General features: G+C 32.4%; 1 long non-coding RNA gene across 1 annotated transcript in view; it reads right to left on the minus strand.

The window, feature by feature from the left end:
- Positions 1 to 696: 696 nt before the first annotated feature.
- LOC105489190 (uncharacterized) overlaps positions 697 to 26,203 on the minus strand; it is a 121,055-nt gene continuing 95,548 nt past the window's right edge. The window contains exon 6 of the long non-coding RNA XR_011609141.1: positions 697 to 1,072. This is a non-coding gene — a long non-coding RNA (uncharacterized lncRNA). The remainder of the gene's footprint in view (positions 1,073 to 26,203) is intronic.

Raw genomic sequence — 26,203 nt, forward strand, 5'->3', positions numbered from 1 at the left:
ATATTTTCAGACACGTGTGGTCTCCAAAAACTCACTTGTTGCTCACACTTTCTCAGAAACTACTGGAAGTATTTCAGCAAAAATAATTTAAACAAAACAGCATCCAGAAAATAGGGAAATCAGTACAGGAAAGAGAGAAAGGGGGGAAAAAAAGAAAGGAAAAAAGAAAGAATAAAAAGAAACCCAGATTTGACAGTAAGAAGAGAATCACTTCTACATCAGATCTACTGAGAACCACTCTGTAATTGGTTGGTAATTTGAGTATTTGTTAACATATTGAAAGTAATTTTCTGGCAGAATTTTGGCATGAATTAATCATAAGTACTTAGAAGAAACTAAGCAAATGGAAAACAAAACAAAAGAAACAAAAGTAATCATTTCCTCCAGGCAAAATAAGCAAATTGTGTTGAGAAGAAAATGTCATTTTATTTTATTTGCTGACTCAGCTTTGAATAATACTTGTATAATTACATTAATGTTGATCTAAACAAAACTATTATAAAGTTGGTTTGCATGTGGTAGAAGAAATGTGTGTGTCTGTGTGCTTATGGTAGAGAGATAATATGAGGGGCATAAATCTTCCTTTTTCCCAATAGGAAGTCAGTATGTCATATTCAGAACTCTAAAATTAGTAATATTAGCATCTTTAACATGTAATTTTATAATATTAAGAAACAAAGGAAAAAGGTGAAAGCATGATAAATACCCATTTTTAAGAAGCAGGAATTGACAAAAGTAGAAAAAAGAGACTAGTTTTTTGTTTTTTGTTTTTTGTTTTTTTCATTCTCCCCATGGAGCATTTATTTATTATTTACAAATAGGTGCCCAAGGCAAGAGGATCACTTGAGGTCATGAGTTAGAGACAAGCCTGGGCAACACAGCAAGATCACATCACTACAAAAAACAATAATAATGATAAATCAACACATTATCTGGGCATGGTCTCACACACCTGTTAAGTCCCAACTATTCAGGATGCTGAGGTGGGAGGATCATCTGAGCCCAGGAGTTTGAAGCTGCAATGTGCCATTGTACTCCAGCTTGGATGACACAGAGAGAGAGACCCTGGTCCCTAAGAAAAACAAGAAAGAAAAAATAAGAAAACGAATAGATACTATTAGTAACTTCATTTCATACACAAGAAAATTGAAATACAAGTATGTTACCCACGTCACCAAACTAGTAGTAGAACTTCAATATCAAGCCATGCAGTTTGCCTTTAATGTCTATGCTCTTAACTTACCATACAGTAGTTACAGTCCCTAGAATGCTTTGACTGGATAAACTACAAGTTAATCAATGTTAAAAGTAAGAAGTAAATTTGAAAAACTTAATGTGTTCTGAAACATTTAAAAATATTTTTATGTTAATATTATTCCCATGTCAAAGATAATTCAATGTGTAAGTCATGTTTAATTTGAATGTTTATGTGAATTTAAATATTAGTGCACGAGAAAAGCTTATGAATATATTGTGTATAAACATTATTAACACTAAAATTCAGAGTCTCTTGAGAGGTAAAATATATTGACCAATTTTTGTGAGTAGTTGCTTTATTGAGGAAGCTTGACATAGACAAGACCTGAGTCTCAGAAACACATGAGTTCATTGCCAATACTGTGACAAAACGGCACTAGGCTACTTTTGTTGATTTATAGAGGAAGCTAAGTAAATTTAAGCAAAACATAAATGAGAATTCACAAAAATAAAACAAGAAAAAATAAAATATAAGAAAAAAATCTTAAATTAAAAAATAGAATAAATAATTAAAAATTTGTTTCTGAAGCATTCTTAAGACATCACCTTCGTATCCTGGTTTATTGTTATGTAATGAATTAAATGACACAGAATCTACCGCAAGTTTGTTTTTCAGTAGACGTTCAACCTACGCTATAATAAGGGTGTCCCCGTGCAGACTGCTGATGCAGATGCCTTCTCGTTCTCACCTTCAAGCATAATCACCATTGAACGTGATAATAAAGGATTCCAGCCATGACAAATTTGGCCTTGTGCCCAGTTTAGTTAAACCCAATATCAAACAATAACTAGAGCTTATTCCAAACCATTTATATGTAAATGTCCCAAACATGTGGATCTTTTTAAAGGAATGTACTGACAAGATATTTTCTCTGTAGCAATCCTGCACCTCAAGTTATGGACTTCAGACATTTGACATAGTTTCCCAACATCCAAGAAGATACTAAAATATCTTATGAAAATTTAGAAATACATATTTAACATATTATAGTTCCACATAAAGAGATTTCAGCTGATTTATGAGTGCAAAGACGCCCTTCACATTTAGAATCAGCTTCAATCAGGAGAGGCTAAGATGTTTGCCCACACACCTGGTACCAAAATTACTCTCAACCTGGCCTGAAGCCGCCTAACAAATATTGAATTAAGAAAATGTTACATGAATTAGGTTAGAGCTCAAAGGACTTGTCTACATTCAAGGAGTTTTAAAATAAACACTCAGACACAATTCAGGGTTGTTTGGAATTTTAAGAGCCAAGCAGAAAACAAGTGATGTAAAAGATAAATAACTGACAAGAATATATGTAAGTGTGTATGTGTTAAAAAATCACAAGGGAAAATTATCTCTTTGTTTCATTAGGCAATATACTATGAAGCAGATCTACATATTCCATGAGATTATAACATTTAATTGCTACATTTTTTTTCCTTTCTGCAAAAAGGTGTAATATTCATTAAATTTGTTCTCTAACTTTAACATTAAGTGGACTAGTTTTAATGTGTTATCATTCTCCTAGCAAATAATAAGGCAGGAAGCTAAGGCTGAAAATTTAACTTCAGAAATATTCACACTTGCATATCGCTAAGCCAGTCGACCTCTAAAAATCTCACCCAGTTCAGCTGACCTTTCCACATGAACTTGCAGATTTAGTTTGTGTTTTGTCTAATCACTTGGCATTTTTCATTTTAGAATATATTGAAAATTGAATAGATTCATTTCAAAAGATGTAAAGCTTTTACCAAAAAGTCTTAGAGACATAGCAGGAAATGAAATTAAAATGATGCAATTGTAGCACAAATTTTCTTTTGATGATTATGTTAGCCATGGGATTTCATTTTCTTTCAGGAGATGATATGTGATCCAGACTTTAAATATATGTAGGTTATTTTAGGAAACTCAGTATTCAATGGAAGGTCCAGAATATGTAGATTACCAACACTGCTAAATTGTGTATTCAATTTACTCCATCAAATACACTAAAGATTAAATTAATTAGAATAAAATCTCACATTGTCACTGATAATTGTATCTCACACCTTTTATAGGTGAGCATTTTATTATAAAATTTTTGACATGAGCTTATAGTAATTGAAACTCCAAAGTAGTCTCATCTCTTTTGTATAAACGTATTTCATTGCATAAACCAACTGAAATAAAACGTTCTCAAAAGTTTATTTTGTTAAACTATATACTTCCATTTTTTTCTCTCTAAATATCATTTTGTATCTGCATTCACACATAGCAAAACAATTCTACGAGTGCTTTCATTTCTATTCCAAACCTGAAACTGAGAAATGTTTCTAAAAATGATGGATATAAAACATTTCCTCAAAACTGATGTTAACAGAAAAGACATTAAAGGTTGCTTCTACAAATGAGGACAAATATTGATTTTTTTTATAAATAGAGTTCTACTGTGCTTTTCATGTGTTCAGTCATTAACCAGAGTACCTGGATTATACAGATTTGATGATTCTCTCAACACATATAGTCTGATTTAATTTTAGCATTCTTATTGATTTCAAGGGGTGTCATAGAGGGCAGAAGGATGAAAAGGGTTGACGGAGTTCAACATATGGCATCCAATTAGAGACATCAGAGAATATCAGTACTTTCCCTTTTACTCATAAAAAAGAAAACACTCTACTGCTGTTTATTCTTGAGAGAAGAATACACACATGATTCCACTCAAAGACGTTATGAAATATTTATTTTTATTATATTTTATCATAGTAGATTTCATGAGTTATACGTAAGTTGTATGTGATTTTTAAAACAAGAAGAAATACAGTGAAAAAACACTGGATTTGACACAGGCAGTATTACTTACCATCAATATGGTACACTTGGATAATTTATTTAACCTTTCTGAGCCCCTGATAAAAATGACAATCTTTCTCACAAAATTTATATTAGTTTTCTAGGTATGCTGCAACAAAGTACCAAAAGCAGGGTGGCTTAAAACAACAAATATTTATCGTCTCACAGCAGTTGAGGCCAGAAGTTCAAGACTTGAACTTATGACCACTTGATCATGGTAAATGTTATTTTTAACATTTTATTAAATAAATTTAGTTTGCTAATATTTTGTTGATGCATCAATGTTTATCAGATATTTTGGCCTGTAGATTTCTTTTTTCTTTTCTGGTTTAGGTATTGGAATAATGTTGGTCTCATAGAATAAGTTTGAAAGGTTATCCTCCTTTTTAATTTTCTGGAATAGCTTGAGAAAAAAATATATTAGCTCTTCTTTAAGTGTTTGGTAGAATTCTGCAATTAATATTTTAGGTGTTGGGCTTTTCTTTGATGAGAGAATTTTTATTACAGATTCAATCTTATTACTTATCATTATTCTGTTTTTATTTCCTTTTTTGATTCAGAATTTGTAGGTGGTATGTGTCCAGGAATTTGTTTTTCTTATAGGCTTTCCAATGTGTTGGCGTATAGTCATTAATAATAATCTCATATAACACTTTGTTTTTCTGAATCAGTACTGTTTCCTATTTCAACTCTGATTTTATTTGAATTTTCTATTTTTTTCCCTTAGTAAATCTGTCCTAAAGCTTGTCATTTTTATTTATCTTCTCAAAAATCCAGCTATTTATTTCATAGATTTTTTATCTATATAATTATCTTAATTGACACATAATAATTATACACATTTATGGGATAGTGACATTTCAATACATGTATACAATATATAATGATCAAATCAAGTGTGAAACCTGAATATCTGAGACAGACTCAGTTAATTTAGAAAATTTTCATTGCCGAGGTGGAGAAAGTGCATTCTTGACACAGCCTCAGAGGTCCTGATGACATAGGCATATGGTGGTCAGGACCCAGATTGGTTTTATACATTTTAGGGGGACTTGAGACATCAATCAATATATGTAAGATGTTATTGGTTTCATCCAGAAAGGTGGGACAGCTCAAAGCAGGTAGGGGGCTTCCAGGTCACAGATAAGTGAGAGAGAAGTGGTTGCATTATTTTGAGTTTCTGATTAGCCTGTCCAAAGGAGGCATTCAGATCTGCATTTATCTGAGTGAACAGAGAGGTGACTTTGAATAGAATGGAATGCAGGTTTGCCCTAAGCAGTTCCCAGATTGATTCCTTTAGCTTAGTGATTTGGGTGCCCCCAAATTTATTTTCTTTTCACACAAGGTAATTGGCATATGTGCCACCTCAATATTTATTATTATTATTTTTTTAAATTTCAATAGTTTTTAGGTAGTTTTTGGTTACATGGGTAAGTTTTTTAGCAGTGATTTGTGAGATTTTGGTGCACCTATTTCCTGACCAGTGTACATTGTACCCAATATGTAGTCTTTGATTTCTCACCCTGCTCTGATCCTTCCCCCCAAGTCCCCAAAGTTCATTATATTATTCTTATGTCTTTGCATCCTCTTACCTTAGCTGCTACTTATAAGTGAAAACATACAATATTTGGGTTTCATTCCTGAGTTACCTCACTTAGAATAATGGCATCCAGCTCTATCCAAGTTGCTGCAAAGGCCATTGTTTTGTTTCACTTTATGGCTGAATAGATTCTGATGTGTATATATACCACATTTTTTTAAAACACTCATTGGTTGATGGGCATTTAGTTTAGTTTCATATTTTTACAATTTTGAATTGTGCTGCTATAAAGATGTATGTGCAGGCTTCTTTTTCATGTGACGACTTCTTTTTATCTGGATAGATACCCAATACCAGTAGTGGGATTGATGGATTGAAAGGTAATTCTACTTTTAGTTCTATAAGGAATCTCATTACTGTTTTCTATAAGGAATCTCATTACTGTTTTCTATAATAGTCGTGCTACTTTACATTCCCATCAGAATTCTAAAGGTGTTCCGTTTTCACTACATCCACACCAACATCTATTATATTTTGACCTTTTAATTATGGCCAATTTTTGCAGGAGTAAGGTGGTATCTTATTGTGGTTTCAATTTTCATTTCCCTAACAATTAGTTATGTTGAGCATTTGTTTCATGTTTGCTGGACATTTGTATATTTCTTTTGAGAATTGTCTATTCATGTATTTTGCCCAGTTTTTGATGAGATTGTTTCTTTGCTTTTTCCGATTTATTTAACTTCTTTGTAGATTCTGGATATTAGTCCTTTGTCGGATGCATGGTGTGCAAATATTTTCTCCCACTCTGTGCATTGTCTGTTCACTCTTCTAATTATTTCTTTTGCTGTGTATCAGCTTATTAGTTTAATTAAGTTCCATTTATTTTTGTGTTTATTGCATTTTTTTGTTGTTGTTGTTCTTAGGACAGTTTCTTTTTCTTTTTCTTTTTTTTTGCCTAGGCTAATGTCTAGAAAAGTGTGTTTTTTTTTTTTTTAATGTTATCTTCTAGAATTTTTGTGGTTTCAGTCTTAGATTCAAGTCTTTGATCCACCTTGAGAGTTCATTTTTGCATAAGGTGAGAGATGAGGATTAGGTTTCTTTCTACATGTGGCTTGCCAGTTTTCTCAGCATGATTTATTGAATAAAGTGTCCTTTCATCACTTTATGTTTTTGTATGCTTTGTAGGTGATCAGTTTGCTGTATGTATTTGGCTTCGTATCTGGGTTTTCTAATCTGTTCCATTGATTTACATGCCTATTTTTATACTAGTATCATGGTTTTTGGTAACTATAACCTCATAGTATAATTTGAAGTCAGGCAATGTGATGCCTCCAGATTTTTTCTTTTTGCTTAGTATTGCTTTGTCCACGTAGGCTCTGTTTTGGTTCCATATAAATTTAAAATGCTTTTTTTCTAGTTCTGTCAAGAATGATGATGACATTTTCCTAGGAATTACATTGAATCTGTAGATTGCTTTAGGCAGTATGGTCATTTTCACAATATTGATTCTATACATCCACGAGCATGGGATGTGTTTCCATTTGTTGGTATCATATATGATTTCCTTCAACAGTGTTTTGTAGTTTTTCATGTAGAGATATTTCACTTCCTTGGGCAAGTATATTTCTAAGTATTTTTATCTATTTATTTGTTTATTTATTTATTTGTATTCTGCAGCTGTTGTAAATATCATTGAGTTCTTGATTTGATACTCAGCTTTGTCGTTTTTGGTGTATAGCAGTGCTGTTGATTCATTTGTGTACATTGATTTGCATCCTGAGACTTTAGTGAACTCATTTTTCAGGTCTAGGAGCTTTTAGGATCAGTTTAGGGTTTTCTAGGTATACAATCATATCATCGATGAACAGCAACAGTTTGGCTTCCTCTTTCAATGTGGATGTTATTTATTTCTTTCTTTTCTCTGATTGCTCTGGCTAGAACTTCCAGTACTATGTTGAATAGAAGTAGTGAAAGTGGGCATTTTTGTGTTATTCTAGTGCTATTGCCTTATTATTTCTGGAGAGGGGCTCCATTTGATTTATTTCTGCTTTGGTCTTCATTATTTGTTTCCTTGTATTATTTTTTATTTACCTTGTTCATGTTCTTTTAATCTATTGAGGTGCAATATTAGGTTGTTTGAGATCTTTCTCTTTTTTGATGTAGGTGTTTATTTCCTTCTGACTACTGCTTTGAGTGTATTCTGTGGGTGTTTGTATATTGTATTGTGATTTACATTTGTCTTTAGAAGCTTTTTTAAAAAGCAATTTTAAATTCTAAATTGATCTGTTGGTTTTTCAAGGATTTACTTTCCACATATTTGTACAGTTTCCAAAGATGCACTTGTTAGTGATTTCCAGTTTCATGTCATTGTGCTTGAAAACAACAGTTGATATAATTTCAGGGGTGTTTTTTTTTTTTTCTTTAATTTGTTAAGACTGGTTTTGTGCTACACTATGTGGTCGATCCTGGAGAATGTTCTCTGTGCACAAGAAAAGAATGTGCATTCTGCTGCTGTTGGATGGAAAGTTCTACTTTTGGTCTATTTTATCTAAAGTGCTATTTGATTCCATTATTTCCTCATATATTTTATGCCTAGATTACCTGTCCATTATTGAAAATGGAATATTGAAGTCCCCTACTATTATTGTATTGCTATTTATTTCTCCCTTTTTGCCCACTGATATTTGTTTTATATTCTTAGGTGTTACAATGTTCTGTACATAGGTATTTAAAATTATATCTTTTTGATGAATTAATCCTTTTTATATTAAATAATGACCTCCTTTGTTTCTTGTGACAGTTTTTGGCTTGAAGTCTATTTTTTTCTGAGGTAAGTATATCCACCTCTGCTTTATTATGATTACCTTTTGCATGAAATATCTTCTTCCCTCCTTTTGAGTCTATGAATGTCCTTAAGGATTAGGTAGTTCTGTAGTTAAACCCTGTTTTGATATCCATGTGCAGCCATTCTAAGTCTTTTGATAAGAGAATTGATTTCATTAAAATTAGGTTATTATTGATAAGTAAAATCTTACTACTGGCATTTTGTTAATTGCTTTTTGTTTGTTTTGCTTTGTATGTTTCTTGTCTTTTTCTTCAGAGGATTTCTCAGCAGAATCTCTACCAGCTGGGAGATAATAGGATGGTATATTTTAAATGACAAATGTAAAACTTTCAAGCATAAATACCATATTCAGCTAAGCTGTCCTTCAGAAATGAAGAATAAATAAAGTGTTTTCCAGACAAGCAAAAGTTTAGGGACTTTACCACCACTAGACCTGCCCTACAAGAAATGCTCTAAGGAGGTTTTCAAGTAAAAACAAATGAACACAAACTACTATATGAAAATATTTAAAAGCATAAAATTAATAAGTGGAGGTAAATATAAAATTAACTTCATGATACCCCAATACTTTTATGGTGCTCTATAAATCAAATATATATCTAGTATGAAGGTTAAAAGCCAAAACTGTCAAAAATAATGAAATCTAAAATAGCCTAAGAAATGCATAATGTAAAAAGTTATAAATTATAACATCAGAAATAAAAATCATGGGAGTAGGGTACACAAAAAATAAAGAGAAAAAACTTTTATATACAACCAATAAAGACAAAAAAGTCTCCTATATTTCCCTGTAAACTATCCAATTATAAATTATAAAACCATTGCCCAGGATATTGTGTAAATAATATGAAGTATAAAAGGCTGAAATGTGGCAGATCTTAACTTTCAGTTCAGTCAGTCTTGTTCTGGAATCCATGCTGTTAATTCATACACTATTCTACCCAAATAAGAGCAATTATCTTTAATATACATTAATATATGTAAATGCTAATAATATCTCTAAAAGGATTTGCAGTAGGTTGGAAGAGTGGTTACCACAGGTAGGGCTAAGGAAAAGGAATGTGAAGCAGCGGTTTTTATGTTTTCCTCTTTTTTTCTTTTGAATTTTTTTATTATGTTCATGTTTTCATAAATAAATAAAATAGAAAAAAAGAAAGAAAGGAAGGGAAGAAGGTGAAAGGAAGGAAGAAAAGAAGGAGGAAGGAAGGAAGGAATAAAGGCAAAGAGAAACACCACAGAAGGAAGAAACTAATATAGCCCATGTCTTTGGAGAATGATTTGCTTTTAAAATAATGTAAAAGAATATTTATTGACATAAAAGTGTATGTATTCGTAATCACACAACCAAATTTTAGAACATTTGTATAGTTTGATGCTTTTAAGGGAGAAAAATTGTGTATTTATACATTATATGTATCAATAACATATAAAATGAAAAATCAAAATTAAACAAAAATTATAGGAACAGGTAAGATTTTTTCTTGTGATTGTATTTTTTTAACTTCTTACCTAAAATCAAACAGTATACAATCTTATTATAAAATAAGTATTTCAACAAAAAAAATTGATTTGGCTTTGAAAACAATAATATAATAGTGAATAATATATTTTAGGCTATACTTAGTACTTAGTGTTAATGTAATTAGTGACTTTAAGGAAATGAATTACTTTTTATTTATACTAGTAAGTATAACAGGTTTTATTGTGAATCATGGGAAGCCAAGAAACAGCTTTCCTATACTCAGGGCATAAAATATTTCTTTCTAACTTTAGAGAACATAGGCTTCTTGACTAATTCCTTTATATAAATGTATCAAATCTGCAGACTTATAAAGAACATTAGATAGACACAAACTATAATCTTCATAATTCAAGAATAAATAACACTTGCTATCTCGTGGTACACAGTGTCAAGTTATCTATGGCTATGATCACACTAGCAGTACATTTTGATAAGATTGTATTGATTTGACAACATGATTGTAAAAGTGACAAAAATACAAAGGCAGAGATACACAGCAATGACAACTTTCAACCTCTCAGTGCTTTTGTGGAGTGTACAGGGAACTCTGGATGAAGAAGATAAGAGTTCACCTCTGTCAAATGAGAAAATGTACATAAACATCATTTGATGAAGCACCAAAAGTGCTGCTAACCCTGATTAAGTTTCTGTTCTCCAAGAAGGAAAATAAAACCAACTAAATAGAAGTCAGAAATCTGACATATATGTGTAGATGCATATTTATATTATCTTGAGTTTATATGTGTGTATATATACACAATTTTTAAGGCAAAATCAATAAACACAAAATATTATTAAGTATAAAAATGAATTAAATATTGGTCATAGAAATGATTAATTAATGGGGTTTCAGAGAAATCCTTTAAAAGAATGTGTAAACATAATAAAAATGACTGACATTGCTGCATGGTGGCTATCTGCAGCTCTGAAAATAATTCTCAACTACTAAGTTTGAATTTTCTCTCCTATGTTCAATAACGAAGTTGTTCTCCAAAGCCTCCCTGGCATTTTACTTTTATTATGCGGTTATATCCACAGCAAAATAACTGGTGCTCTATTCAGATCCATAGGCCTATTTATTATTCAGTTTTGCTTTGTGGTTTTGGTTATCTGCTCACTGTATAGTCCCACAAGAAAATATCTTATTTTCATGAGAGAATCAAAGAAAGAATTGTTGAACCAACATTATTTGAGTTAAAAAATGTATTTAAATTCAGGACACAGAACAAAAAATTAGATATGTTAGTAAAAGGTGTTTAGGACTTCCTGAGTAAGGCATATACATTCCTTTATTATATATAAATTTCCTCTGGAGATTTTATTTTTGCCATATGGGAAAATAGCAATAACAATAACAATAACAATATTGTTCTATTAAACAATAGAAAACAAATTATGAGGTAGGAGTTTATTTTCTCCAACCACATAATTTTATTCTGTTCAAAGATTCTGTATGAATCAATTTCTCTCTCTCTCTCTCTCTCTCTCTCTCTCTCTCTCTCTCTCTCTCCTGTTTCTGTATATGGTGTGTGTGTGTGTGTGTGTGTGTGTGTGTGTGTGTGTGTGTGTGTATGTGTGTACAACCATTTTAGAAGGCATGGTATCAGGACAAAATCCAGTTAAATCAATGCAGAGATAAATGAAATTTACTTCCAGGAAAATGTAATTAGCATCTACTATGTCCCTGGCATTGTTATGAGAGTATAAATGACTTTGGGTGATTTCATCATGCCCAATATAATGCACATTCATAGCAACGTGTTATGCATTTCAGATGTTATACAAGTGGACATACCAGTTTTTCCTAGATCTACTGTCAACGCTTAAAACTACTATTATACTGTTCCTCTTTTCTATGTATTTGTTACATTCTGGAACACAGTGGGGGGTTGAAATTGTGCCACTGTTGCCTCATAAGAGTGGAACTGAAACGCTCGTAAGGGATAGAAAGAATGTGACTTGGTTATGATCGATTTGGAGGTTTTCTGTTATTGATCAACAGAATTGAGAAGACTATAATTTTTCTAGGATGTAGATTCCATTTGTAATGAATTTGCCATTAAAAGTAATAATGAGAAAGTTCTGCTTCTGTAATACATTGTATATGATTTTGGAGTCAGGTGAGAAGGGAAACAGCCAGGTTACAGGCATTTCTATCATTGTTTTTTTCACATCGTGTTATAATGATTGGTTTACATATTGTTTTCCACTGAAATCAAAAAGGATAGGAGTCATGTGTTGCTACCATGACCACAGTGCCTGACACCATAGCCAACAAACAAACAAAAAAAATGAATGTTGAATTAGATCCAGTCAGTGATAGTCCTTAAAATAATAAGAATAAAGATAGGACTTTTAGAGTGTTCAATTTCTTTGAAAGGAAAATCAATGGTGATTATTTATTGACATATTTATCCCTTAAATAAATTCAAAAAATGAACCTCTAATTTTGTGTTATTAGAATTGTTTTCCACAATTATCTAGGCATAAATCTGAAAAGTTAATGAATGAATTTTGGCTCTCATAACAGACTATTCTTCCATCTTTCAGCTGCAGAGGTGGAATTCATATGCTAGTTCAGCAAGTTGAAACACCCATTTGTATTGCTAAGATTACTTTTATTATGTTTGTAGGCAGTTATAGAACTAGAGAAAATTATTGAAAATTATTAGTAACTTCATTTTTGCTATTGTTGAAATTTATGTTTATATTTTTACCAATAGCCTTTAACACAACAATTCCATTTCTAACAAACTTTCCTCATGGTTCTATAAAAAGTAATTATAACAATTTATGGTATGCCAAATTAGTTAGATCATATATCTAAAGAGTAATGAGACTATTTTATATCAATATTTCCATCCTATGTTGTTTCATAATATTTAGGTTATGAAATTAAAATAATATATTTTCACAAGTACTTTTTTGCAAATAGATTGTGCTGAGTGCAGAAACCAAGCTATATTTTAGGCTTAACACTCTTTTGGGTGTAGTCCAAACTCAAAATCAATACATATAAGGATGATTTCTTCAGTCCTCCAAATTCGAAGTTTAAGTCCACAAAAACATTTCATGCAAATAATAATTCCTATAATCTTGAGGACTTCTACAAAGCACTGGGTTCAATTCAATTTTTATCTAAGGCCCATGTGATCTACTTGGTTTTGTCAGTAATACTGTCTTGCATATGCTGTGGCTCTCTAGCTATTGCTCTATGGACTCGGGTTAAATTACTCATGAGTAGCTATTATGTGCCAGGAATTATGCTAGGTATAGGTATTCAAAAATGAGAAAAATCTAATTTTCTGAGAGAAAAGAGGCAAGCAGATATGTAATTATGATAGAGAGTATCCTGAAGAATATCTATGTTCCACAAATACATCTTAGACCCATCCACTCTTTTCTCTGATGACTAATACCATTATTTCTCAATGAAAACTAGGTTATATAGGAAATACTAAATTGAATTTTAGCAGTGTCTTCTATTCTCATCGATTTATTTTACACATTTTAACTAAGTCATGCTTTAAACAGGAAAATTTGAACATTTCATGCAACTATAAAATTCTCCAAATGTGTTTTTATTCTATTCAGATAAAGTTCTAAATTACTTACTTGTACTACAGAACTCTATATTATTGGACCCTGTCGGAATTTTTAACCCCTCCTTGGGTAGGCATTTGTTTTCTATGCCCAACCTTCTTTGACATTTTTCTGTCCCTTGGTTATACAAAGTTGCTTCCCACCTCACAACCATAGCACATTCTCTTTCTCTACTTAGAAAGCTCTTCCTCTTGCTGCTACGTGCCTTTCACTTGTTTATTTGATCCTCGTTTTTTGGTTCTTAACTTGGCTAATACTTCCACAATAATACAATACCTCAGATTCTTCTTTATAGCATAAGTTACCAGACTAGAATTACTGAATTTGAATTCTCGCTATAAAATTTATTTATTCCATGATTATGTCAAAATTGCTTAATGTCTCTGTCCTATAAATTTTCATTAGCAAAATGTGATTATAATGCTTACCTTATAGATTTTTTTAAATGACAAAAACTATATTAAAAACTTTGAACAGGACATAATATGTAGCATATACTCAACAAATGTTAGGAATTATCATTAACTATCAGAGACTCTCTAGCTTATTTTTATTAAACTTCACAATAATCATCACAAATATAACCGAACACATACACATGCACACACATGAATGTGTAATTTCTCTGTCTACTGTGTATCTCTCTGTCTTGAATATAAGCTCTGTGAGCTCAAAGCCCATGGGACTTAATTCTTTCTCATTAATGAAATACACCATAGTAAAGGCATCCAAATATACAGTGACGGTTGTGATGCATGTGCCAAGAAATGAGGCACCTGCCTTTTATGAAAGTCCCTTCGTTTTTCCATTCTCTGGCAGGAATGTTTAGCTTTAGAAATGATTTTTGTATCCAATTTTGTTAGCTTTCAGTACCTATTAACTTATTTTGATCAAAGTTAAGACAATGCATAATACATAAGTTAGATATTCAGACCGTAGGTCAATAAAAAAGGAAAACTTATTGTACCATGAGATTTTGAACCATTCAATTAAAGCAAAAAAAAAAAAAAAAGAAAAAGATGTCAAAGGTGCTTTCACTGTTATAACCGGTTAAATGATACAGTAGGATTTCAAACAATGATGTCAAACTATCCCCAGATTTATGGACTTTCAACTGTTGAAATGGAATAAAAGACTATGCAGAATAAACAGATAATAGTGATAGCATGAAACATTCACAACCAAAGCTTGGTAGTTAGTAACATGGAAATGCAATGATAATTAAGAGCAGACAACTCAGAGAAATCTGTAGTCTTCACAGATGTGTTTATATAGACAAAAAGGAGAGTTTTTCTGAAGTTCTTCGGGTTGAAGATAAATGATCCGTTTCAGAAATTACCCAAGCAAAGGCCAGTCTAAATTCAATAAGTAATAGAACAACTCAACCAATGGGTCAATGTAGAAGTGGGAGATTTTAAGTGAACTTCATAAACTGAGGCATTTAATGATCCAAAACTATGAGAAACACAGTTGCCTAGCAATATTTCATCTTGAAATAAAAAGTGCCTGTAAAGGGCCAGGTAGCATCCCTGAGTTAGAAAGACACTAGGAATTAACAAAAACAGATACCAGTAAAGATCAATTGAAAAAGAAAAAAAAATTCTCATTATGTACAGATTTGCCATTAATTTATTCCCTCATTTACTCTAAATAATGCACAGACTAACTGAAAAAGAAAAGGCTTGTTTTAGACATATGTGTACAATGTCTCCATCATCTTAGGATGTGCTCAGCACTGAGAACAGTATAAAGAGCATACCTCTGAAATTAAACAGACTTGTTCTTATGATTTAGATCAGTTATTAAACAAAATCATGAACGAGTCACTTAAACCACAGTGACTCTACTGACTCATCATAAATAAAAAAATAGATACAAACAACTTCATAGGATGGCTAAAAGGTTGTACACTTTCTACAGGAAAATGTATATAAAACACCTAGCATAGTAAATGCCAGCAGAAGGCACCACTATATATTATTATTATTATTTTTCCCCACATAATACTCTTATGGAATGGTCAGGGTCTTCTAGGAAATGATTTGGGAGCTGAATCAAAAATCAGCTTTGGGATAGGAAATAATTTATAGATAATGATGATAAATGAAGAGAAACAGTAAGATGTGTAATACAGTTGCTGCTTTGGGAAATTGTCAGTATTAATATTTTGATTGAAATCATGCTCCACTTTCTTTTTTATCCATTATTTATTTTTAACCACTGAATTGAGGTATAATTGATGTACAAAGAACTGCATGCATTTAATATATGAAATTTGCTAAGTTTGGACAAATATAAATATCAATGGCACCGTCACCACAATTGAAGTAAAAGACATATCCAACACCTCCCGAGCTTCCTTGTGACTTTTTGTTTTGTTTTGTTTTATATTCTGTGGTGAGAACACTTAACATGAGATCTACCTTCTTAAATTCTGAAGTGCACAATATATCACTTTAGACACTACGTTTTAAAGCAGACCTCTAGAACTTATCTTTCATGACTAAAACTTCAAATCCATTGAATAACTCCCCATTTCCTCCACTCTCAGCCCCTGACAGCCAACATTATATGTTATACTGCTAAGAGTTTAGCTATTTTATATACTTCAGATAACTGAACTCATGCAGTATATGTTCTTTTGTGATTGACTTATTTTGTTTAACAAAATGTCCTTTATGTTCATCCATTTTGTGCATATGACAGGATTTCTTCCCTTTTTGAGACTGAGCAATATTTTGTTGTCTTTCTATGCCACATTTTCTTATCTGTTCATCTGTCAAAGGAAATTTGGGTTGCTTCCATTTCTTTCGTATTGTGAATAACGTTGCAACGAAAGATGAAGTACAGATACATCTTTGAAATCCTGATTTCAATTATTTCGGATACATATCCATATGTGAAATCATATGATAGTTCTATTTGTTTTTAATGGAGTCTCGCTCTGTTGCCCAAGCTGGAGTGCAGGGGTGCGATCTTGGCTCACTGCAACCTCTGCCTCCCAGATTCAAGCAATTCTCCTGCCTCAGCTTCCCGAGTAGCTGGGACTACAGGCGCCTGCTACCACATCTCGCTAATTTTTTGTATTTTTAGTAGAGACTGGCTTTCACCGTGTTAGCCAGGATGGTCTCGATCTCCTGACCTCCTGATCCACACGCCTCGACCTCTCAAAGTGCTGGTATTACAGGCATGATCCACCGTGCACGGCCTCAATTTTTAATTTTTTGAAAAACCTCAGTACTGTTCTGCATATCTGTTATGCCATTTTACGTTCCCGCCAACAGTATACAAGAGTTTCAATTTCTCCACATCCTTGACAACACTTGATTTCTTTTATTTTGTTTTATTTTTGATAATAGCTACTGTAACAGGTATGAAGAGGTATCTCATTGTAGTTTTGATTTGTCTTTCTTTGATAATTAATGATGTTGAGTAACACTTCATATATCTGGTAGCGATTTGTATGTCTTCTTTGATATAGCTGTTCAAGTACTTTGCTAATTTTTTTTGAGGGGGGGTGAGTGGTGGGGTGTCGTGTTGTTGAGTTGTAAGAGTTTCTTTTATGTTTCAGAAATTAACCTCTTATGAGATATACGGATTGAAAATATTTTCTCCCATTCCAGAGGTTTCCTTTTCATTCTGCTTGTTGTTTATTTTGCTGCTCAGAAGTTTTGTAGTTTGACATAGTTACACTTGTACATTTTTGCTTTTGTTATCTGTGCTTCTGAGGTCATATCCAAAATCCGTTGCTCCAACTAATATCAATAAGTTGTTTCCTTGTTTTCAACTAGGGGTTTTTATCCCTCTACTAGGAATTTTACGGTTTAATTTCTTATATTTAAGTCTTTAATCTGTTTTTCTTTAATATTGTGTATGGTTTAATACGGAGGTCCAGTTTCATTTTTTTTTTTTTGCATGTGGATGTACAGTTTTCCAATAGACATTATCCATTTTCTATTCTGTATTCTTGACAGCTTTGTTGAAAATTAAGTGACTTCATATGCATAGTTTTATTTCTGGGGCTTTCATTATGTTGCATTGGGATACACATCTTTAAGCTGGTACCATACTGAGTATTTTCTGTAGCTTTGTAATATATTTTGAAATCAGAAAATGTGATGTCTCCCGCTTTGTTCTTCTCTCTTTGTGGCTCCACATAAATTTAAAAATGGTTTTGTTTTAATTTCTGTTAAAAAAAATCCCATTGGCATTTTATGGAGATAGTGTTGAACCTGTAGATCAATTGGGCAATATGTTAACAATATTGTCTGGGTTTTTTTTGGTTTTTTTTGTTTGTTTGTTTTTGTTTTTTTTGAGACGGAGTCTTGCTCTGTCGCCCAAGCTGGAGTGCCGTGGCACAAACTCGGCTCACTGCAAGCTCCACCTCCCAGGTTCACACCATTCTCCTGCCTCCTGAGTAGCTGGGACTACAGACATCCGCCACCACGCCCGGCTAATTTTTTGTATTTTTAATAGAGACAAGTTGCACCGTGTCAGCCAGGATGATCTCCTGACCTCGTGATCCACCAGCCTCGGCCTCCCATAGTGCTGGGATTACAGGCTTGAGTCACTGCGCCCAGCCAACAATATTAAGTTTTCTAATCCATGAACACAATGTGACTTTTCATTTATTTTGTTTTCTTTTATTTCTTTTTATAAATACTTTATCAATGCTTTGGTTTGGCTTTGTAGTTTTCAGTGTATAAGTTTTTCACTTCCTTGTTTTAATTTATTCCTTTTTTTAAAAATTGTAAATGAGATTTTCTTTTAATTGCCTTTTTGGATGATTTGTTGCTAGTGTATAAAGACACTTCATTTTTATGTCTTGATTTTGCATGGTTTAACTTTACTAATTTTGTTTTCACTAACAGGGTTTCATGGTGTCTTCAGAGTTTTCCACATATAGAATATGTCATCTATAAACAGAAATAATTGTATTTATTTATTTATGATTTGGATTTCTTTATTTTTCTTGATTAGTTGCTCTGGCTAGAGTTTTACTGGTCTAAGAAGAAAAGCTTTGAAATTTTCACCATTGAGGATGATGTTGGCTGTGGGTTTATCATATATGACCTTTATTATGTTGACGTGCATTCCTTCTGTACTGAATTTGTTGAGAAATGTTATCATAAATTAATATTGGATTTTGTCATGTGCATTTTTCACAACTCCTAAGATGATCATGTTATATAAATGTTAATTCTATTAATATGATGAATTACATTTATTGATTTGCATGTGTTGAGCCATCTTAAATCTCAGGGAGAAATACCACTGATCATGGTGAATAATGTTTTTAATGTGCTGCTGAATTTGATTTGCTTGTATTTTGATGAGGATGTTTTGCATCCTCATCAGGGATATTAGACTATAATTTTTCTTGTAATGTCTTTTTCTTGGCTATAGTATCAGAATACTGCTGGCCTCATAAAATGAGTTTAAAAGTATTCTCTTCTCTTAAATTTTTGAAAATATTTGAGAAGCATTGTTGTTAATTATTTAAATGCTTCAACCAATTCACTAGTGATGCCATCTGGTCTTGGGCTTTTGTTTGTTGAGAAGTTTTTGAAAGCTGATTTATTCAGTTAGCCATTACTGATCCCTTCAAATTTATCTATTTCTTTATGATTCAGTCTTGATGTGTTGTATGTACCTATAAATGTATCAATTTATTCTAGGTTATACAATTTCTTGGTATAAATTGTTCATAGTAGTCTCTTATGATCCTTTGCATTTCTGTGGCATTGGTTATAATTTCTACTCTTCCACTTCTGAACTTATTTATTTTTGTGAGTTTTCCCATTTTGTGTGTGTGTGCAGCTAAAGTTTTGTTCATTTTGAATATCTTTTCAAAAAAACATACTCTTGGTTTCATTATTTTTTCCCGTATTGTTTTTCTAGTCTCTACTTCATGTATTTGTGTTCTGATCTTTATTAGTTTCTTCATTCTGCTAACTTTGAGCTTAGTTTCTCTTCTTTTCCTGGTTCCTTGAGGTGTTAAGTTAGGTTGCTTATGAGGAGTCATTTTTTTTTTTTTTTTTTTTTTTTGAGACAGAGTCTCACCCTGTCACCAGGCTGGAGTGCAGTGGCGCGATCTCACTCACTGCAACCTCCTTCTCCCAGGTTCAAGCTATTCTCCTGCCTCAGCCTTCTGATTAGCCAGGATTACAGGTGCTTTCAACCACACCCAGCTAATTTTTGTATTTTTAGTAGAGACAGGGTTTTGCCGTATTGGCCAGGCTGGTCTCAAACTCCTGACCTCAGGTGATTCAACCACCTCAGCCTCCCAAAGTGCTGGGATTACAGGTGTCAGCCATCATGCCCAGCCTTTATGTGAAGTCATCTTTAAAATGTTTGTGTTATTGCTGTAAATATCCTTCTTAGTAGGCTTTGTTGTATCTCATACATTTTGATGTGTTGTATTTTCCTTTTCATTTGTTTCAAAACATTGTCTTACTTTCTTTTTCACTTCTTTGATCACTTGATTTTTGGGGGGTTGTATTATTTAATTTCCCCACATATATAAGATTTTCAATTTTCTTCTCATTACTGATTTCTAATTTCATACCTTTTTGGTTGGGAATGATATGTGGTATTATTTCAATCTTTTAAAATTTGTTATGACTTGTTTTATCTTGTGATCTATACTTGATACTGTTCCAATGCACTTCAGAGGAATGCATATTCTACTTCAGGTGAAATATTCTTTATATATCTTTTGGGTCTATTTGATCTATTAGGTTGTTCAAGATCATTGTTTACCTATTTTCTGTCTGGATGTTCTATTTTTTAAAGTGGGTTACTGATGTCTCTTACTATTTTTGTATTGTTTTATGTTTCTCTCTTTAATTCTGTGAATATTTGCTTTATATATTTAGATGCTCTGATGTTTGGTACATATGTATTTACAATTGTTATAGTTTCCTGACAAATTAACTTTTTATCATTATATAGTGTCCTTCTTTGTCCCTTGTGACTATTTTTGGCTTAAAGTCTATTTTGTCTGTTTTAAATGACTTACCATTGCCATTTTAATTTTTTTTTGTCTTTTTTGAAATTCTTTCCCCCCTCTTCTCCTGTCTTCCTTTATGTTTCTTTGTTTTGTTTTGTTTTGTTTTTGTAATGATATTCTTTGATTTCTTTCTCCTTTTGTGTGTTTATTTGTATTTTGTATTCTTTTTGTTGTGGTTATCAAGAGGCATATGTTAAATACCTTATTATGATGACTTATTTTAAGCTGATGACTTCAATTGCATATGAAAACTCTACACTATTATGTCTCCCTCAACACATTTCATGTTATTGATGTCACAATTTGCATCTTTTAACATAGTGAATTCATTAGAAAATATTTGTATTTATAGTTATTCCCAAATTTTTGTTTTATAAATTTTGTTCTAAAAATTTTAAGTAATTTACACACCACCACTACTGTATTACATTATTCTGAATTTATTGATATATTTACCTTTACTAGTGAGTTTATACTTTAGTATGTTTTGACTTGCTGTTAGCTGTCCTTCCTTTTTAATTGAATAATTCACTTCAGCATTTCTTGTAAAGCAGGTCTAGTGGTGATGAGCTCTTTTTAGCTGTTGTTTATCTTGGAAAGTTTTTATCTCTCCTTCATTTCTGAGGGACAATTTTGCCAAATATAATATCTTGGTTGGCAGATGTTTTCATTTAGTGCTTCGACTACATCATTCAACTCTCTTCTGGTCTACAAGGTTTCTGCTGATACTATCATTGATTACTTTAGAAAGGCTCTCTTCTACAGTATAAGTCATTTTTCTCTTGATGTTTTCAAAATTATCTTTTTCATTTTGACTTTTGATGATCTGATTATAATATGTCTCCATGTGTATTTTGTTAGGTTCTTCTTATCTGGGTCCTTAAATCTTCAAAAAGTCAGGTGCAGTGCTTCACGTCTGTAATCTCAGCACTTTGGGAGGCCAAGGCAGGAGGTCACTTGAGCCCAGGAGTTAGACCATCCTGGGCAACATGGTAAAAATCCCATCCTACAAAAAATGGAAAGATTAGCTGAGTGTTGGAGTGTGTGCCTGTGACTCTAGCTACTCAGAAGGCTCAGGTGGGAGGAGCACTTGAGCCTAGTAGGTGGAGACTGAAATGAATTGTAATTGTGTGACTGTACCCCACCCTGGGCAACACAGCAGGACCCTGTTTCAAATAAATAAATAAATAAATAAATAAATAAAGCTTCAATAATCCTGGTATCAATTTTTATGATGTTTTGAATGTTATTTCTTTAGATAAGTGTTCTGTTCTACTTCTCTCTCTCCCTCATGGTAGAGAAGTTTCATAGTCATATGCCTTTTCCGACTATCAGAGAGCCACGCTGCCCTCGTCTTTACCCAAATGCAGTACACTGATAGGCTTGGGTACTGCATAAACACTCCACTGCTTAGCCTTGCTCCTGGGTGAAAATGTCTGGGTTGTGTGCTTTTTTTCCAATCATACAGAGCTATGTGAATCACCATAAAACTCCTTTTCATTTACTTTGTGAGAGAGTGCCAAAATTATGAGACACTGGGCACAAGCTCTACTTTTCTTTCTTCCTCCTGAAGGATAAGATTATGGGTTGCCTGTCTTCTTCCTCTTATCCTGCAGAGCTTTGTCAGCTGCTGAGAGATGCTAATCCTTTTCCTTCAGGCAGTGACTGAAATGCCAAGACATTAGGTGCAAGCTTCACTTACGTTTTTTTCCTCCTGAAGGAGAACTCTCAGGATTGTGTACCTTCTTTCAGTCAAACAGATTCATCTCCCTTCCCCTTTTCCTTAAGAAAGTGTACCGGAATACTGAAAGGCTAAATCCAAGCTACAGTTTTCTTCCTTCTTAAAGTAGGAGTCTTAGAGTCGTACACCTTCTCTCAATCCTGCAGCACTGTGCAGGCTGCTGAGGTTCCCTGACCCTTCCTTTCATTCTTAGCTGCCCCGTGGTATTTTCCATATGCTGCTTGCCTCAGTGTTCTGAGTGAAGTGAGACAAAAGTAGAACTGGTGGATAATGCCCTGAAATGCTGAGGGATATAAGAGGCATGCTGCCCTCACTCTTTCTCCCAAGAGAGAAATCCCAAGCCTGGATCTCAGAGGGTGCTAAGCTGTGTCAGTTTAAAGCAGGGACTAACATAAATAAAATTAAAGTGTTATTTATATGAGTTTACAAAGTCATTTTTCTGGATTTTGTGCTTGCCTGAAGTGTTATAACTTTTAAACTGGATTCTGGAGTTCACAAACAGGTATTTTGAGAGTGCTTCATTAGTGTTTCTTCAAGAGGATGATGGCTGGAACTTATCATGTGCCATGTTGCTGATGTCACTTCAAACAAACATTTTTCAGTTTCACTTCTAAGAAGTTAGTAACTGCTTATATACATGTAGGAAAGCATATGCATGTACTCACCTATTTATAATTCTTTATGCCAACCTCCTTCTTATCTTAATAGCAGTGACATTTTAATATTTTCTTTTTAACTTAATTTTTAAAATATCATATATTTCCTTTTCTAGGTCCACCACTGTGTCACATAGCCAGATGGAGAGTTATGTGGAATAAGATCTGGGAGAAACTCAAGCACAGGAGCTTATTTTCCCACAGAGTTGGGGCATAACAACCTCCCAGCTCATGATTCATTCACCTTGAAACTTCCATTATTCCTCTTTAAATTTTTAGTCATCTTCATTTTTTCAGAGTTACCACTAACTATATTAAATGCATTATTCTAAGCACATTGCATGAGGATATCATTTGTATTAAATTCTAAAGGAAGTAGGTTATGTCCAATTCAAAATATTAACCAAGAATAGAAATTTCAATCATATCTTTTTCTTACCATAAGTCTTAATATTTTTAAAAAATGTGTTTAGATATAAAAATCTTTTATGATTTTCTAATGTAACTTGTACTAGAAAAATTTTTAAAGTTCTTGTACATACAAGGTATCTAAGTAAAATATCTAAAGCCATTAATGCCCTATCAGACTCTGTTACAGATCTAACTGATGGTTAAGTGATATTATAAGGTTGTCTTATTCTAGGAAAGTAATGTGCTAGACACAATCCTCTCTGAAGAGCCGCATGATAATTGTGATTCAACTGAAAAAGGAAATGATGACCCTTACTAAGCTATGTGTTTGAATAAGAACTTTGTCTTGTACAGACTTATTTTGAAACAAGAATCAAGCCAAAATCTTAGAAAAAAAATGAGCCATGATCCACAGAATAATCTGAATAAAAGTTCAGGCATTTGGCATAACATATTTTTACAATGATGCCTATTAATGTTTTTCTACTTTTAATAAAAATGCTTTGAGCATAATTTTAAAGGAAAGAGAGAAAAGTCTTTTATTTCATAATTTGCGTGTTCCTTTCTCTCTTAGGAGGATCATGTTGTTGTAAGATTAATACTGAATCACTCAAGAGGCTTAAGTGCAATTTACTTCTTTCCCTAAGGTTGATGGAAATTGCAATACAGAGTACTAAGCATAATTTTCTACAACAAAATTCTCACTTCAGCAACTATATTCCCTTCTAGGCTCCTAGCATGTTATAAAATACGTCTACAGTTTAGAGTACACTTTAGAGAGTACATTAAAATGCACCCTCACGTTTTATATACAGGGATGGAGACACATTTGATGAATGAAGAATTCACCATTCATCCTCTGATATCTTCCAATTCTAACAAGCAAAGAGCTGGCAGACCAGACTCTTCTACTTGAGTCAACCTGTGACAGGAGCAGTACCAGGTCAACTCTTGTGACTATAACAGATTAAGGCTTTGGGACACTGCAATTTCCATAACAGCATAAAATCACAGCCTTTCAGGTATCTCTCAAAGTTATGTAAAATATGTACTAATAATAATTTTATCTCATATTTTAGCAATTTTCATATTAATAGTATTTCTCTATTGAAAACAATACAGGCAGTACTCTATGGTTTTCTAGTCATTATTAGGTAATAATATTATTTTTGAATAAAAAGTCACTTTAAAACTAAACAATTGGTGATTACAGTAAATACAATTGAACATAAATTATAATTTATTATGGCAATAATCTTACTAGTTCTTTGCACCATGCAAGACAAAAAAATGTTAGTTTATCTGAAAACATTTATATTAAGAATTAAAACTTAGTTGTAAGTTATTCAGGGTAAGTAAATGAATTATAATGAGAATGCTGTATATCTGTGTGCCAGTTTTTCTGCTGTAGGTAAGTTCCATGATTTAATAGTAATTTGCATTTAAATGTGTTGTTTTCTTTAATTCTTAAACTACTATTACTTTGTTATTTCAAAGAACAACATTAAAATTATTCATAGAACTTCATCTTCATTTTTCATCAGATGGCATCTATATTCACAAATTAAAATTTATTTATTTGTTGAAAATAATCAGTCTCTTAAATGTAGGTGAAATATGGAAAGCTGTGCCTTCCATATGTTCAATAAATGTTAAATGACCTTTGCTAAGATAACTTGTTAAATTCATTACAGAGAACTCTTAGAATGACTATAAATATATCTTATTCTAAAGCCAATTAACTTACCAAATATGAATAATTCAATTTAGTGTAATTTAAATATTGGCAAACACTGTAATATTTTCAGAAAAGCATGTAAAAATGCAGAAAATAATCAAATTTAAATATAGTTGAGCTCAATCAAGTGGCGAAATAATCAGTAAAGATATCACAGAATTTCATCTTCTAAAACTCTTTGACATTAATCTAGAATGTCTTCTACTTCACAAATAAAGATAACACCTTATTATGGTATTAAGGGAAAGGGTGGAGTTCAGGTAAAATCTAAACAAAGCTGTATTTTGATAGGTACAATACATGATTGGGCTGTGTGAAAACGTAGCACATCATACCTTGGCTGAGAAGTATACTCATTAAGAAATTACAAAGTAAGCTAGTTATAGAGTACTGGGTTTAGAAACACCTTTTTAAAATCTTTAAACATGGTCTAGAAATTGACGGCTTTTCTCTGTCAAAGTGGTTCGCATCCTCCATGTAACTGTATGATACTCCATTCTCACTCATTTTACTTTAAACAAATTTATATCTGTCTATAATTTGAGAAACCAGTTTCAGTACTATGTCTTTCTTATTAATTAACAATAACAGTTTTCTCAGGTTAACACAGAACATGACCTTAAAGGAAGTTACCCAGGAATTAGGTAAGAACATCACTTGAACTCTAGAGACTTGGACTATGCTGCCAACCTCATTTACAGCCTTTTAAAGGGGCTGAATGTTATAATTACCCTTGTGTCTCTAGAATTCACTCCTTGACCAATTTTTTTTAATAAGCAACCTCAATCAACTGTGAAAATAAATTCAAATTTGCTTAGCATGGAAAACCCAATTATCTTGGAAAGTATAATATTACTCTTATGAAAAAAAAATGTCTTTACCATGAGAATGCTTGTAATTAGGTATAAATGATGAAAGAAATGAACACAGCCTCTTTCATTTAAACTCAAATGATCTGTTCCTGAAATTCCATGTCCTACATTAAAAGAATAACTGAGAATGTATGTCCCATTATTTCTAATAAGACCCTATTGTAGTGTATTGCCTATTAACCCAA

The sequence above is a fragment of the Macaca nemestrina genome, chromosome 1 (assembly GCF_043159975.1).
Source record: "Macaca nemestrina isolate mMacNem1 chromosome 1, mMacNem.hap1, whole genome shotgun sequence".
Taxonomy (NCBI): Eukaryota; Metazoa; Chordata; class Mammalia; order Primates; family Cercopithecidae; genus Macaca; species Macaca nemestrina.